Source organism: Mus pahari, chromosome 8, assembly GCF_900095145.1.
Source record: "Mus pahari chromosome 8, PAHARI_EIJ_v1.1, whole genome shotgun sequence".
NCBI classification, from domain to species: Eukaryota; Metazoa; Chordata; class Mammalia; order Rodentia; family Muridae; genus Mus; species Mus pahari.
The window spans coordinates 55,343,393-55,361,084 of record NC_034597.1 but is presented as its reverse complement, the minus strand read 5'-3'; the positions used below and the strand labels follow the sequence as shown (position 1 = coordinate 55,361,084).

Here is a 17,692-nt window from a genome sequence, read left to right as displayed (position 1 = left end):
CTCTGTGGAGAATGTTAATTGGTGTTTTGGTGTGAATTGCATTGAATATATAGGTCTGATATTTTAAGAATATTGATTATTAGAATTTTCATAATATTAATTCTGTTAATCCATGAACATGGTATAACTTTTCATTGATTTATAGCTTATTCATTGATTAATTTCTTTCACTAATGTTTTATAGTTTTAATGAGTGAGGTTGTCAACTTCTTTTTTCAAATTTTTTTTTAGTATTTTGTACATACTATAAATGGAATTACTTGATTTTCCTCAGGCTGTTTTGCTTTCATACTGATGTTTGTACATTAATTTTATCTTAAAACGTTGCTGAAGTTCATTTTAATGTATTTTGTAGAATGCTCCAAGTATCCATAATGTATAATGATGCAGATGGCGTCATCTGCAAGCAGGGGCAATTTGACACGTATTTGAGTGTTCTTTCTTTCTCTCACCGAGTTGCCCTGACTTGGAAGTTCTAGTGATATACTCAGGGGAAGAGGTGAGAGTGGGCATCCTTTTCTTTTGGGCTATTAGTTTCCTGTAGACTTTCCCTGTTAAACTTTGAGAGAAAATGTTCATGAAGTTTCTCTCTCTCTTTTTTTTTTCCCCTTATAACTCCAAGTCTTTTTAAAGCCCTTAGAAAAGTCGGCAGTCTTATTCTTAGCAGGGTGCTGGAATCAAATGCTTTTCTTCTTGTTGCTCACATTTTGTCAATTGGATGTGCGAAAGAAGTTTATTTGAAATTCTCCCTGGGCTACAGCTCTGTTACAAGGGAAGTGGGCTAAAAATATTGTAAGAAAAAAGCCAACAAGTGATTAAAAGCATAGCTCAACAGAGCCATTAGCTCACCTTAAAATGACCTCATCTTTCCATTGCATGGGTGGGGTGGAGGGGGGTCCTATTTAGCTTGAATCCTAGGTAGTGGTCTCCTTTTCTCTTCAAGGATAGACTAATTAGGATGAGACAGGCAAATAATTTGGATTAAAAAAAAAAAAAGGTGACCCTAAAAAGTCACTTGAATTCCAAATAAATAAATTTATAAATTCACTTAGGTTCTGGAGTAAATGGAAGTAATTAGGACTGTATTTGTGCTGCATCAATTAACATTGCTAATTCTCTGTACATAATTATGCCAAATAATAATAACACTAATAAAATGTAAATATCAGATAAAAAAAGAGACTACCACCCGCCTTCTCCTTTTAAAGATATTGAATTACAGAGTTGCCTATGAACACACTGTGTCACCCAGCTCCCAGAAATGCACTCTTTAAGCCCAGGCAGGGTGAATTCTAATGAAAACATAAACTTGTGGTATAAATCTTTGCTGCCTGGTTCAATGAGGGGCTGTCCAGCAAGCCAATAACTCCATTCCTTAGAGCATTGCTGCAAATATTTATATAATTAAATATCATCTGCTTCCTCATTTAATTCCTGGTCTCCCCCCAGCTCCTCCCCATGCCTGACATGCCATCTCCCCGGGCAGCGATGGCCATGGTACTGATGGATCATCTTCATTATGTACTCGGGTGATGAGTCCCCGAGTAACTCTGAATTTGATTTACCACATGCAAACCTTAGCCCTTCTCTCCGAAGCCCTAAGTAGGGCAGGTTTTATGCAGCTTTCAGCTGGGTTGTTTGAAGATCAGAGAAAAAGAGAAGCTGTTTTTACAAAACAATTTTGGACAAAATTTGGTCTCTGAGGAAGCCCCCTTTGCAGAGCACCAATAAGATGGTGACATTGGGAATCCCTTTTCATGAAGAAGTCAGGGAAGAGGAAGCATGGAGTCAGGGGAGAGCAGATTGAGGGAGACTGGGCTGTGTCTAGAATGCATTTGGAGCCCAGGTAGCTTGCCTTTGCTTGCTGGGGCCTGTGTCTGGGAAGCACAGAGCTGGATCCCAGCGTCCAAGGCACTTCAATAAGAATCTGAAGGGGGAACACAGGCTCAGGAGCTGACAGAGCCATGTGTGAATTCTGGCTCAGTGCCTGCTGCCACAGGTCTATCCATCTCCATTGGCCTCAGGCTCTCCAAGTTGAAAAACATGAGCTTGCTGCTTATTTGATCCACCTGTTACACATGGATAGGAAGGTCAATAGGAGAACATACCAAAACACATACAGAAAGTGCACCCACTCTCCTGCCTTAGAATCTAAGGAGGCATGCTGTGTGGGACTTTGATACAGGGTCCTAAGACTTAGGATGTGCCATGATTACAGAATAAATGAAGCAGCCGAGAAGCTGTCCACAGCAACAGAATAGCCAAGTCATTCCCATAGCCCTGAGCCCAAGAGCTTCTTTATTTTTGTTTAAAAGAGGGCACTGGCAGAATTGAGGTGGGGGTGGGTCATGAGCATACCCTGCTGTCACGATGGGTGTCTAACACCCATGAGTGCCGCTGGAGATCCTCCTTTAGCTCACAGATGTCTGGTTTTGGTGGGGCCCTTGCTGTTGAGCCAGAGGTGTGATCACGAAGGAACTGGGAGCTGTTACCGACTGTGAGAGTCATGTCACACTGTGGTGAAGGGGAGACCTGTAGCCTTGTTAGTCAGGACGAATCAAGAAGTGGCTAAACTGGTGGCATTAGTTCTTTTTTCCTGGACCTGGTAGTGGGTCTCCCTAAAGGGCCAAACAGGCCAAGGGTATTACAACTTATGCTATAGTCTGCTTCCAACTTCACAGCTTCCGTTGCTGCAAGAAGAATCTCCATCTTGGTACTGTTGCTATTTCCTTGGTTCAAGATATTCCTAGTGTTTCTGTGTTTCTCCCCGACCCTTGTGTGGTGCTCAGAAATCTGGGGAGAGGGAGGAGATGGTAAGTACTGGCTTGGAGGAAGGCCATGGGTGGGAAATGGGCTTCTGAAGGATAGAGAATCAGAAATGCAGAATCTGGGCCCTGAAGAGATAGCTCAGTCAATAATGTGCTTGTTTCACAAGCATGAAGACCTGAGATGGTCCAGGTCCAGGCCCAGGACATGAGAAAAGCTGGATGTGGTGGATGCACCTAGAATCACCACACTAGGGAACTTGACACAAGGGTTGCTAGAGCTCACTGGCTAGCCAGTGCAGCTGAATCAGTGAGTTCCAGATTCCAAAAGAGAACTATTCTCAAAAAGTAAAGAAGCCAGGCATGGCTTTTAATCCCAGTACTTTCGAGGTAGAAGTAGGCAGATTTCTATGGCAGCCTGCTTTACATAGTGAATTTTAGGATAGCCAGGGGTGCACAGAGAGAGACCCTGTCTCAAAGAACAAAAAACCCCAAAATGTAAGAAGATAACCAATGCGGGACCCCAGGCCTTCACATGCATGTGCAACACACATGCTTGTATATACACACATGCACACACAAGAATAGGTGCACACATAGCAATGCAGAATCTGACAGCTTTCTCAATCAAGGCCACTTGAACTAAAAGAACTAATGCAAAATGCATGCAAGATCTCTAGAGTACATGGCCAGGAGACCAGTACCAAGAGCCCAGCATCAAACACAGATCTGAAGAGATGAGCTCTCAGAACCACTTGTCGATGGGAAGACTAAGGCTGGAAGATTCTAAGTGGCTGGCTTAATGTCATGTGGGCTGATTAGAGTTCTCACTCATGGCCATTATGCATGACAGAAGTCCTTGTAGTGTCACCTGCACTGAATGTTCATCGATTGAACAGCTCTCCATTCAGGTGTTAACCTGTGATGCTTTTGAGAAGTGGTTAGGACCTGAGGGTGAAGCCCTCATCAATGAAGTCTGTGCCCTTAGGAAAGGAGAATGTTCAGACTTTGGAGCCATGTGATGCTACAGCAAGAGGCTGTAATAGCCTAGAAGAGGGCTCTCACCAGGAACTGACTGCATGGCTCCCCTCCTCCCTACTTTGAGCTTTTACCCTTTAGAACTAAGAACCAAACTTCAGTTGTTGTAACTTAAATTGTTGTGGCAGTTTGTTACAGCACCCCAAATGGACTAAGACAGTGTCTTGGCATCAGAGACCATGTACTGGGAACCTAGGGAATCCTCGATTCTGTTACTATCTCTGTTCTTCTTGATAAACAACACCCACCTAGGGCTGCTTCGAAAAGTAGCTGTTTGTGCTGATAGGTAGCGCTTCATGACTTCATGAGACTGGTAATTATTGGACATACAACTGGTGTTTTTGCCATTGACCTAGAGGGATGCTATTTGTGCCTTGAGAACTGTAGAGAAAACGTCTGCTTTGGTGCTATACCATAAACCCAGATAAAGCAGAAATATGGAAGATTAAGTGTGAAATCAGTGTGGCATGGAGCAGAGACAGAATTCTATGGCATGATAATGATGTTTAAGATCAAAGGCACATCTGCTTATCAATAAGAATAAGGTTTGGGGGAGGCTAATACTGTATCCAGAGACTTTCTCAGGGGAAAGGGCACTCAGTCCCTGCCTGGATGGACACTGTTAGCCTGAGTGGTGGCCCATGGCTCCATGGAGACACAGGGCATGATAAAAATACCAACATGGTGCCCTCCAGTGCCTCCCTGTGTTGGCAACTGAAGACCCCAATGTATTAAAGGAACTAGTCTTTCCATGCCCCAAACCCTCAGCCCACAAGAGAGGCTGATATTAAGTTCCCTTCTGGAAATATAAAAAAGGTTCATTCTCTCTGCCTTTCATCTCTTTTGCTTAATTTTCTAGATCCTTCTCTTAAGATTCTGTTTTTCTATCATTGTCTTAAGAAATCCCACGTGTCTCCTTAATGCCACACACTTTTAGCTTGACACTAAGAAAAAGTGAGACTCAGGCTTATGCAGTCATTTCTTCCTCTACTCTGGAAATACTACAGCAGTGGTTCTCATTCTTCCTAACGCTGTGGTCCTTTACTGCAGTTCCTCATGCTGTGCTGACGGCCAACCATGAAATTATCCCCATTGCTACTTCATATCTGTCATTTTGCTACTGTTATGAATTATAATGTAATTATCTGACATGCAGGATTTCTGATACATGACTCCTGTGAAAAGGGTCTTCAACTTCTAAAGGGGTCGTGACCCACAGATTGAGAACCCATGATTTGCAGTGCAACTCAGGCCCAGTCTTGTTGCTTCTAGTCTCTCTGTTCAGTTTCTCCTAAGTTCTTCCCCATGCTCAGTAGCCCCATGGGCTGCAGACAGACAGCATTTGCTGGATATTTGGGCAAGAGTTGCTTTCCTCCATTCTTGGGCTGTTTAGTAGAACCAGAGATAAACAGTTGAGTCCTTGAGCCTCTTGATAATTTGATGCTATGTTGATTTAAAAACATATCCCTACCCTCCCTAGAACTCTCACAGCTGACAACGATGACAACAGCAACAATAACAACAACAATCAGTATTTAATAAGCAGCCATTACAGAGAATAGGAAGGCACTTGGGATTAACAGACTTGAACCCAAAGGCTAACACAACTTTCATTTTTGAAGTTAATAATATTCTGTATTTGAACTGGAGTACAATGCTTGGGACGCAAAAGGACTTGAAAATAAACTAGCTTCTCTTCTGTCTAGAATAACTTGGACTTTAAAAACTGCAAACCTAAGCCAAGATGTGCATAAACACTGCTGGAGGAACTTCTTTGGAAAATTTTCCGACGCAGGAGCTCCATCCTTGATCCTGAAGTGAGACTCTCAGAGCTGGAGCCTCCGTGGTGATATATTCAGGGTCTCTCAGGGGATACTGGAGAGCATCTTAGGCTGGAGCTCCACCTCAAGGAGAATGCAATTGGCTCTCATTTTGCATTGTACTTTCTGAGCACAGGCCTCTAGTTAGGGTTCATATCATTACATCAGGTGCATTGGTTTGCATTGAACTTGATGAGATCAACACTTGTCTCTTCAGTAGTACATGCACTTCACTGGATTAAACACTTAAAAAAATTCATTTTAAAATGATGTGCATGTATGTATCTGTGTATGTACATGTGAGTTTTAGTATCCAATGTGCCCAGAAGAGGGCATCAGACCTTCATTAGTGAATTTAGCTGTCAAAGGCTGACAACATAGGAGGTACATTTTGACATAATGGTGTGTGTGTGTGTGTGTGTGTGTGTGTGTGTGTGTGTGTGTGTGTACTTGTGTATGTAGTATGAATGTGTAAGTGTATGCATGTTTGTGTTGAGGATTACATATCAATCTCCCTACTATATATCCAGGATGAGAATCTGAGAGTCTCATGGTATCTTGTGTCTCCTCAGCATAGCCATTCATGGCAGCAGACCTTGAGGGGCCACTGAAGTCCTGCCCTCTCAGCCAGGACCTGCTGCCTGGCCAGGTGTCTACCTGATTCTCCAAGGCAGCTAAGCCCTCAGACATCAATTCCGAACTGAGATCCTCAATCAGGAGCATCTAAATCAGCGGTTCTCCACCTGCGGGTCGAGACCCCTTTGGGTGTCAAATGACCCTTTCACGGGGGTTACATATCTGATATCCTGCATATCAGGTTATTTACATTACAATACATAACAGTAGCAAAATTACAATTATGAAGTAGGAATGAAAAGAATTCCATGGTTGGCTGGTTATTACAACAGGAACAACAACTGCATTGAAGGGTCAAAGCATTAGGAACCACTGATCTGAATGGATGCCCACCCAGGGTGCTGGCTCTCTCTTAGTTCTTCTCTGCTAATCCCATGTCAGTGTGTTCCCAGGGTGGAGACACACCCAGACACGACTAGCCAACTTATAAGCAGAGGAAGGACCATGTGAGTCAGCCTCGAATTAGCTAGAGAAAAGTGGACAGCAATGCATCTGGGTCACACAAAAATCTTTCCCTCTGCCTTGTCCCCCATTCACCTCTCCACCCTATTCCAGCACTGCCCATTCCCAACCTCTCTCCCAACCAGAAATTAAATTGTTTTGTTTGGAAAGAAGTGTACTGGAAAACATAGCTGGCCAGGTAAGCTTAGACATGAAGATTGGTGTCCAGAGGCACTGGGGACAGCCGCAGCCATTTCTATTGTGCTGCAAATCATGGGGAGACCAATCAAATCATCTCCAGTATGAAATATTCAGTGTACAAGGTTATTAACATATAAAAGACTTATGGGCAAATCACTTTTAAGTATGACAAGGTCTCTAAATGTTCTTGGGCTGAGCAGAGGGGGGGGGAAGGGATTTGGGGGGGTTGTTTATCAGCAGTGCCATGAGGGAAGCTTACTTCTTCCCTTAAATCTGGCTGAATATGCATGTGTGCACGGCATGATAATGACAGTCAAGCCAGCCAGGGAGATTAGCTGGGCTTTTGCTTCAGTGATTCCAGCATGCTAATTCAAAGGACAGGAGGAGGCAGGGGAGGCTGAGCACCATCTCCCCTGTACTCTAGCCTCTGTGCTGTGCCTTATGTGTGTGTTCAGGACAGCCGCACTGGGACCCCCTCATGGTATTCAAAGACTTGTGCTCAAAGCCGGTCCTCTTGTTCTAATTGTGTGATGAACAATGAGAAGACACCATGCAACTCAGCGAGTAATTGCAGTTTCCCACGCAGCCACCCACTCCTCCAAGGACAAGAAAAGTGCAGGTGCCCTATGGAGGACCCCTGTGTGTCCTGCTGCTGTCTAAGGTGAGGTGGCCACACAGGCGTATGGCCAGGGCTGAGAAGCTCTGTGGGCACGTGGGACTGCTGCCCTTCTTAATGGGTATTGTGGATGTTAGACCCTGGCAGTCTGGGTTAGAGTCCTATCTTTGTAGCTTAGTTTTATGACTCTGGGCATGGCCTTTCCTTGTACTTCAGTTTTCCTACCTACAAGAAATGTCTATTGGGTGTGTTGGACTGGCTGTGATAATCAAGCCCAGAAGCTGGCTAGCAAGACTTGCCATACCCACGAGCTCTTGGTTGATTAAGAGACTCTGCCTCAATGAATAAGGTGAATCATTCCCAGCACCAATCTTGGGCTTCCTCATGGACATGCATCCATGTACACATGGACCTACACAGCACATATATGCACACATGTATACAATAAATGTGCACACACATGCACAAGCACATGCACAAGCACATGCACAAGCACATGCACACAGGAAAATAGAAGGAATTAGCTAATATTTTTATCATGAGCTTGTGCTTTGACGTCATGATGACAGCCTTGAGGCATGGTTGGGAGGCACAAATGAATGCAAACTACTGTTTCTTTACCTACAGTCCCTGTTCTATAAATTTGCTTTGACTTCCATGTGGATTTCCAAGCTTGGCAATAACAAAGAGCATTGTTTACTTTGTTCCTAGTCTTCCACTTCATGGGGTGATGTCCACAGCCAGCTCAGATATCCTTGTGTGGGTCTTTACATACACGTGGATTATCCTTGCACTTTCATGCTGAATGTGCCAGTGGGACAGACACCACAGTAATTTAAACTAATATTTTTTTTTATTCTTGAGAATTTCATATATTTATACAATGACATATAATCATATCCACTCTCATTTTCCCCTTCCAGTCTCCCCTGCCCTTATCCTCCATAACACATCTGCCTCCCGTGCTGCCTTCTTCTTCTTCCTCCTCCTCCTTCTTGGTAACCCACTAAATCCATTAGAACTGTCCATCTATAAGTGGGTGTGTGGCCCCACAATGAAGCCTGGGAAATCTACCAGTGGCCACACCCTCCAGAAGGCCACACTCTTTCTCTATTCCAGCAGCTTTTCCCTGGCCCCACTATTCCCATCATGCCCCATCTGCTCCAGGCAGCACCTTCAGGGCTATCATTGTCTCAATTCATAGTTGAGTGATGCTGTTCTTTTGGGCATGACATGGCTATCACAGTTAGAGGCTCACCCCAGTAACCAGGGAGAATCCTATTGTCTGATTGTTGGAAGGTAAGAAAGAGAGAGGCAGCATCAATTAAAGACTTAATCTGTGTTTTAACCCTTGTGAGGGGTCAGAGGAGACTGGTTCATTTGTTGTAGTGGTGAATTAGTTAAACTGCTTTGGCTCCCAGTGGGTCTCGCAAATGCTCCCCCTGCCCAAAAGCTCTCTGGATTTGTGAATGAAAAGCACACAAATGCACACATGCACGCACACCAGTACACCAGCTAATTTTGATATGGCTTGACTAGCTCAATGACTGGGTATTTCTAAACCCCTCTGAAGCTAGGGCTTCAGCTGGAATTTGAAACTACTTCTCTTTTAAAATCTTGGATCAGTGCCTACCACTTTCTGGTCTTGAGGCTCACACAGTACACCCTCCACCCAAGCAGGAGACTCTCACCCTCCCTGAAAGTGACAAACAGCTGGGGTTTTGCCAGAAGAAATCATTCAGATGGAAGACAATGACATCTTGGCTATGCTAATATGTAGCAACCCACCTAGCACATTGTTTGCAGTCTGAGGTAATGCTTACTGATGTCAGAGCATGTGCTCATGATAAGAATGTTGAGGAATTGCCTGTTCTTAATCCCTCTGTGATATGTACAGGTCTTTAGAGGTAGAGTCTAACAAAGGGAGTATTCTAAGTACTTTAGCATTTATGCAATTTTTCTCATCCCTGTCTCTCTCAGTGGCTAGAGATAGTTATATCTTTTAAATATTCGAATGGAGATTGATGTACAAATTCAGTAGGGAGCTTGGGAGATGGATCGGTGGGTAAGAACACCTGTGGTACATGCAGGAGGACCTTAGTCTGAGCCCCCAGGACCCATAGAAAAAAGCTGATTATGGCCATTCATAACTATATCTTTAGTGTTAAGGGGTGGAGATAGGCCAATCCCAGGAGTTCATTGGCCATCCAGTCCAGCTGAAAAGGGACACTTCAGTGGGAGAGCCTGTCTGAAGAGAATAAGGCAGAGGGTGATAGACACCAATATCTTTCTCTGTCCTTTGCTTTGCATGCATGAACATTGGATGTGTGCATCCCCACACATGTACAAATGTGCGCGCGCGCGCGCGCGCACACACACACACACACACACACACACACAAATACACACCACCACCACCACCACCACCACCACCACCACCACCAATCTCATACAACAAACAAAATCCTAGTAAGACTTCAAATTGCTTTTGTTTGTGTCGGTGGTAAAATGCAGACTCTGGCTATGCTTGGGAACCGACTTGTTCTTTCATTTTTTAAATGAGCCTAACTGACCAACCAGTGAATTCATCCAGCAGGCAACTGGCAACTCCATCAGTGCTGCAGAAAGTGAGGCTGTCTCAGCCAGGGGTCTTGGCAGCTGGGATGAGCCCCTGCGTGTGTACTTTCTGATCATGTATTGCTGCTTGCATCTATCACCATTTGCTTATTTTATTTGAGTTTTTACAATGTATTATTTGTGTGTGCATGTGCAAGAGAGAGAGAGAGAGAGAGAGAGAGAGAGAGAGAGAGAGAGAGAGAGAAAGAGAAGGGGGCTCTTAAAGAGCCTACAGGTGTGTCTTTTTTAACCAGGTAAAGGCCAGGCAGCATCCTGACAGAGATGCTAGCAAGCACGATAAGGGAAGAAAAGGAGTGAAACACAAAGGAACGAGGCACATACTGTCAGTATTTACAAAAGGCATGGTTATGTCTTAGTCCGTGAAGGCTGTGATAGAACAGAAAGGTAGTCCTCACCCTAAGTCCAGAATTGGGCACCATCTGATGATGTCTGGGGAGATCCCTCTTTCAGTTCATAGATGGCTGTCCTTTCACGTGTCCTCACATGATTAAAGGGGCAGGTAGAACTATGAGGCAGTAGTAGTAGTTGTTGTTGTGGGGTTTTATTGCTGTTTTAAAGGAAGGGGAACATTGGACTGGTCAGTTTCATATCACTGTGACCACATCTCTGACAGACAACTTCCGAAAGGAAGGGCTCATTTTGTCTTGTGATTTCAGAGGTGCTTCAGTCTACCATGGGGGGGGGGGGGTTAGGGCAGAGCACTCTATACTCAGCAGCAGGAGCATGAGGTGGCAGATTGCTCCCATGGCAACCCCCCTCCCCTCCCCTCACCTCACAGCTATTTTCCTATACCTGTAACACTCTGCTGAAGGTGGGGGATGGGAGCAAGTGCACGCACTGCCACCTTCAATGGAGGATTTGGCCTCTTTGTGCTGTTGACCATTCCCTTGCCTGTCTGTCCTTATCTCTCTGAACTCCTGAACCCTGGAAAAGCTGTGAAGGCTAACATTTTAAGAGTGTTAGCTCCATTTTAAACATTGCATTAGGAAAATAAACCTTTAAGACAATTGAACAACTCCTCATGGTGCCTTGCATTTGTATCAGGGCCCTTAACACATGTCCCCCTCTTCTAGTTGCTGTGAGAGGAAACAAGGACTTTCTGTCTTTGCTGATGAGATACTAAGTAATGAACAAATTATTATTAGTGAATAGAACTGTAGGAAGGAATATACTTTTAAAGCTATCAACACCGCGGTTGCCCAGCCATCAAATTGCTGCATATTTGACAGCACGGGCAGACACTGCAAACCACCAATACAGAAGCACCCAGCTGATTACACAAGATGAGACTCTGGGAAAAGGCAGACTCATCAGCTCAACCATGTGAGAACACTGAGAATCATCTCTACAGCGCCTCTGCAGTCTGTCTAGCTGGTGCTGGCACGGGCAGAAGAGTCTGTCAAACAACAGCACAGTCCTGTTACCCACTGCCTGGATTTGCAGTGCAGATCTATTGTGTAGACCTATGGAGGCCCTTCTTGCACAATGTTATGGCTGCTCCTGCATTCCTCACCAAGAAAGAGGAGTCAGTATCTCAGGTTCAAAGAATCCGAAGTAAGAAATGGAAACAGAGGAACTTAAATTGTAAGACAGGGAATGTATAGTGTCACATGCAATTATAGGGAAAACAAAAATAATAGGTAATGTCTGATAAATATCCTTCCGGTGGACAAGGGATACTCCATTGTGTCTGGGGTTTGAGGAATCGAAGTGTAGCAGAGGAAGTGCACAAGTCACTCTGTGTGGGGACAAAGACAGTATGGGGGTTGGGCAGTAGAGCAGGAGTGTGTGTGTGTCACCCAGCTCAGGAGATGATGCTAGCTGATAAAGGAGTTCATGGCTTCTACAACCACCAAGCAGTACCTTGGAGAGGACCAGGAAGAGCTGATTGAGATTGGAGGGACTCCCCTGAAGGGCATGGTTGTGGGACTTCTTTTTGATGCTGATTCTGGAGGCTGGGCTGAAGATTCCAGCTATGGTAGCTGGAGAGATGAGGAAAGGAGGTGATGGACAAGAGAAGGTGGACACTGGCTAGAGAACAGAGCATTAACTAAGGGCAGAGATCGGGAACTGTGCTGGTGGACAGCCAGTTGGTGTAGAAGATGGAATTGAATTCAGGCTAAAGGTGGCGGGGGAATGGGTCAACATGGAATGAGAGATGGAAACCAGAGATAAGTTCTCAAAGAAAGGCCAAAGTTGTAGGAAGCATAGTCACTAAGCTGTAAGAGGCAGAGAACCTGTAGCTCACTTCCTCTTCCACAGATGTTTTCTTCATTTGTTGGTGTCTTAGTGTTCTGTTGCTGTGAAGAGACACCATGACCAAGGCAACTCTTATAAAAGAAAGCATTTCATTGAGGCTGGCTTATAGTTTCAGGGGTTTAGTCCGTTATCATCATGGCAGGAAGCATGGTGGTGTGCAGGCAGACATGGTGCTGGAAAAGTAGCTAAGAGCTATCCATCTGGATCCACAGGTAGCAGGAAGAGAGATACTGGGCTGGGCCTGGGCTTCTGAACTCTCAAAGTTCACCCCTAGTGATACACTTCCTCTAATACCACACCTCCTAACCTTTTCAAATGATGCTACTCCCTGTTGACTATTCTTATTTAAACCACCACAATTGGGGTCTACCTGTCAAGGGCCTGTAGGTGTCGTTAGGAGTAGAGCATTTGCCAGGTATATGCAAGGCCCTGGGTTCAATTCTAACCTCTAGCACCAAAAATAAACGCTAAATCTTTATAAAAATAAGCCTGTGGCATGCCAGGCTACAGTGCTGAGGAAAAAGCTGGGAGGATCTTGGGGAAGTTATATTGGTAAGTAGGGTGACTTTAATCATTCCCAATGCTACACCAGCTAGAAATGGCCACAGCCAAGACAGGGGAAAAGTGAGATGACCTTCAGGCTGGGTCTTGAAGAGTCTGGAAGGTGAAAGGTCAGGGGATGGGACAGAAAGAAATTTCCAGATGGAAAGTGGTAGCCAGTTTGGGGGGTTGCTTTTTTTTTTTTTTCCCCACAACCATTGCTGTGAGCTTCTCTGCTCATAGTCTCTCAGTACAGCATGTTTTATTTTTAAATCTTAATGCTTCTGCTTACAATATGTGGTTCTTAAGCTCTTCAGAGAGCAGACAGCTACATGGCAGGATGCCTCTGAGCCGGAGGCTGTGTGCCTGCCTGGGGTCTTTGTTCTTTGCTGTGTGAGTCCAAAGGCAGCCTCAGCAACATCACATAACCCAGTCCTTGTGAAGTCAAGAGACTTTGATGGCAAAGAAGCTGAGGGGGTCAGCTGAATATCAGGACACAGTCCAGACTCATGATGCAGTGTGGTCCCGCTGGAGGTCATGTTAGCGCCTGATTCACTCTGTGCTGACAGGGGCCTTGTCTCTCTTTGAACCCCTGACCTTGAAAACTCAGTTTCTTTGGAATGCCTCCACCAATTGCCCAAAAACTGGGACTTCAGCTGCTCTCCACTCATCTCCCCAGTACCCACAAGTGTATGCTGCCCCCTCCGTGGGCCCCATGCCCAGGAAGCTTCCCGGTTGTCTCTTTTCTGGGCTTGCAGCCAGGCTCCAGTTTTCAAGATGCCACGTTCTCCGGATCCTGCAGCCCCCCTTGTCACCGTTCCCCATGTCATTCCTGCGCTTTTTCCTGCAGTCATCTGTATCCCATGTCTGTCTTATGTTGAGCATTTGCATCAGAACATGCCTGCATTGCTAATTAAGTCCCACACAGCATCACTTGTGTGAGGCTGTGGAGGTAGTCCGCTGACCCCAGGGCCCCAAGGGCTTAGGTGCCACTATTCAGCCTCCTCCAGCTACAGATCTATCCCAGGCAAGCTTCTGAGGAGGACCCAGAGGAAAGAACCCGATCCTAGGATGCCTAGGGCAGACAGAGCTGGTGCTGCCCTTAGGGCTTTGTGTGTTGGTACTGGGCTCTTGGTCCTTGGTGATGTTGGGGAAATGAGATGAACCCATACCCCACCCACAAAAGGAGAGAGGACAGGAGGGACAGTGGAAGAATTGCTGGTGGTGTGTCAGAGAGAATGGTCGCCTGGGTGAGCAGAGAACAGGTGAAGGAGGACCTAGGCTGGGCAGCACTCAGGAGGGTGACAACTGCCAGGCAGTGTCTTGTGGACATATGACATGCTTTCCCACAGTGGGTCCACAGTAGATCCCTCTGGCTGGGACTGCCCCTTCTCCAGATGTTTTCTCTGCTTCCTTGTAGGAGCAAGTAGGAGGCCCAGGTACTCCTATGACACCATGATGACCACACCACTTCCTCCCAAAGCCTTCCCAGCCTGTCTCAAATACTATTTCTCTCTCGTGCTTTCTTCTAGAATTATTATTTCTTCTGTACACTCTAACAGGGCTGTCATTTCTTCTGTACACTCTGAATTGTGGATGTTGTGTTGTTAGGTTTTTTTTTTTTTTTTTTTTTTTTTGGTTTTTTTCGAGACAGGGTTTCTCTGTATAGTCCTGGCTGTCCTGGAACTCACTCTATAGACCAGGCTGGCCTCGAACTCAGAAATCCGCCTGCCTCTGCCTCCCAAGTGCTGGGATTAAAGGCATGCGCCACCACACCCGGCTAGTTTTTTTTTTTTTTTTTAATAAAAAAAATTGTAGTTACTTAGAAGCATTCAGAATGTCAACAAAACAGCCGCATTTTTTTTTTCAATTACAGAGTGGTATTCGGTTAACAGAACAACAATTATCTTCGTATAAGCTGCATCAGAGACAACTGAAGATGGAAAAAATAAAACTGAAAGGAAAAAAAAAAACAAAAACAAACCAAAATAAAAAACCAAACTATTGTCCCCATATATAACTAATTTGTGCTGTGCACCAACAAGAACCTGCTTTAAATTTCCATGCCAATTTATAACCCCCAGACTATACCAGGCAAGGTTAGTGGCTATTGAAAATACCACCAGGACAGGGCTATCTAAAGACACATTTGGTAGTGTGTTAACTATACAAAAAAAGACACTGTACAGTTTAAAAACAAATCTTACACAGCCTTACATTTCAATTTTTTTTCTTTAAAAGGAGTGAGTTGTGTACAGGGAGGTTAAATGCTTTATAGACAAGAAAAAAAACTGCACTAGAACCAACTTATTCATCATCATCATCTTCTTCTTCATCTCCATCTTCCTCTTCTTCCTCCTCTTCCTCATCCTCTTCATCCTCCTCATCATCTTCCTCTTGCTTCTTTTTCTTGCTCTTTCATCCTTGACCACCCCCTTTTTCGCTGCATCAGGTTTTCCTTTAGCTCTATAGGCAGCAATATCCTTCTTGTACTTCTCCTTCAGCTTGGCAGCCTTTTTCTCCTTGTAGGGCTGCTTGTCATCTGCTGCAGTGTTGTTCCACATCTCTCCTAGTTTCTTTGCAACATCACCAATGGATAAGCCAGGATGCTCGCCTTTGATTTTGGGGCGGTACTCAGAACAGAACAAGAAAAAGGCCGAAGGAGGCCTCTTGGGTGCATTGGGGTCCTTGAACTTCTTTTTGGTCTCCCCTTTGGGGGGATGTAGGTTTTCATTTCTCTTTCATAACGAGCCTTGTCAGCCTTTGCCATATCTTCAAATTTCCCCTTTTCTTTAGCAGACATNNTCTTCCACCTCTCTGAGCACTTCTTGGAGAACTCTGAGAAGTTGACAGAAGCATCCGGGTGCTTCTTCTTGTGCTCCTCCCGGCAGGTTTGCACAAAGAATGCATATGAGGACATTTTGCCTCTCGGATTCTTAGGATCTCCTTTGCCCATGTTTAGTTGATTTTCCTCCGTGAGGCACAGAGTCACCCAGTGTCCTGGTTCTCGCTTGCCCCTGCGCTGTCTCTATGGAGCTCAATGTACTGCAATGGCTGTGAGAGTGGGAGCCAGACGCAGCCTCCTCACTCTCTCCGCTCTGTGTTGTTAGTTTTAAAGTTGTTACTCTGATCTCCCCAACTTGATGCACAGTGCTAACAAATCTCCATAATCATGCCTCCCTTCTCCAGAGGCCAGACATGTAACAGGAATGATAAGCATCAGCTGTCTGTATCTGGGATATGTGGTTAAAGAAAAATGTAGAGAACTTACTAGTAATGGTGTTCACCAGAAAATCCCTATGTTGGGGTATGGTTACCATGACTGTCCTGTCTCTAAGAGAATCAGGCCTCACAAGCATTTGTACTGTCAGTACCTAGCAAGGAACCTGAGGTATCAACTGCTTTGTTGAATGACTACCCAACTCACATAAGCATTCACACTGAGGATGGTTGGTTCCATTTGGAGCCCATCCTTATGCATAGCTAAACATTGTAACTAGCGATTTAAGATTTTTCAAATACATGACATATTGGAGGAGACATTTTGTTCTCTGTTTTTATCTTGGTAGTTATGACTCTATTTCTTAGTTTGAATATTTACTTTTAAAGTCTTATCACTCCATCACATTTATTTATTTCTGACTCATTCCTCACAATAGATGTGGGTGGATGGGCCAAGGCAGCAGCATTTTCTTCCATTCCATTTCATCTTTTATCAGTAGTTAACTACGGCCGCCTTTCCCGAGTCATCAGTATTGGACTAATGGCCTGGAACAGCCCAAGTTGAAAGGTAATTACTTACCCTGTCGCTGATAGCCCGGATGAAACCAGGACTTATTAGAACTGGAGTAATGGAAAGATCTGTTTAATGCAGATCTTTTAAGTAGTCTGAGCGATCTCAAATTCATCTCTCTTTGCCATATGTTAAAATGTCACATCATGGTTTTAAAATTCGGGACAAGAACAGACGTTTCAAGAGAAGCCTGCCTGTGGAAGAGTTCTTGAATCTGCTCTTTGAAAAATCAAAGGCATTTGTTCATCTCAGACTGCAGACTTGCAGAAGGGAGCCCAGTCCACACTTGCCCTGAGCTGGGTAGCACCTGCAAGAATAGTGTTCAGGTCATGTGGATCTATCCTGGAGGTCTCTGGGTGCTGGGTGGCCTCCAGAAGCGCAGGAGTTTGGCTGAGTCACTGTGTACTATGTTGAAGGTGAGTTCCAGAACCAAATTCATCCTCCTGCCTGTATCAGGAGCTCAGTTTGCTGTCAGACTCTGAACACACACCAGTTTCTATAAATGTGATCCAGATACATCTGCAGAAAAGCCCTTCATACTCTAAACCCATGTTCACATGAGTGATGTAAAAGGGCTTGGACCAAGGTCCTGTTAATTAACAGTCAATCATGCCTAGGTCAGAATGGAGTTCCCACCCAGGCTCCCGGCATGCATCTGTCTACAGTAGGGATGTCTAGTCATGCATTGCTGCATTTCCAAATTATTTATCTATTTATCTGTCTCCCTCCTGGGAAACAGAAATAACTTCATTTTCTCTCTCAGTAAGTTCCGATGTTGCTGGGGTTGGTCCTGGGCTGTATAAATGTAGGCTGTTGTCTACACTGACCCACAAGCCAAGCTTGCCCAGGCCAGAGTGTATTGGCTGCTTTCTTTGTTACTGTGGCAAATGCTAATCTCAACAACCTAAGGGATGGAAGATTTATTTCAGTTCACAGGCTCAGGAGG

The 17,692-nt window shown here is 44.8% G+C and overlaps 1 protein-coding gene and 1 pseudogene across 2 annotated transcripts in view; one reads left to right on the top strand and one right to left on the bottom strand.

Moving 5' to 3' along the window:
- The window catches only part of Msra (methionine sulfoxide reductase A), a 319,640-nt gene that overhangs the window by 81,422 nt on the left and 220,526 nt on the right, over nucleotides 1-17,692 (top strand). The gene's annotated exons all lie outside the window — the stretch shown is intronic.
- Nucleotides 15,261-15,909, bottom strand: LOC110325622 (annotated as a pseudogene).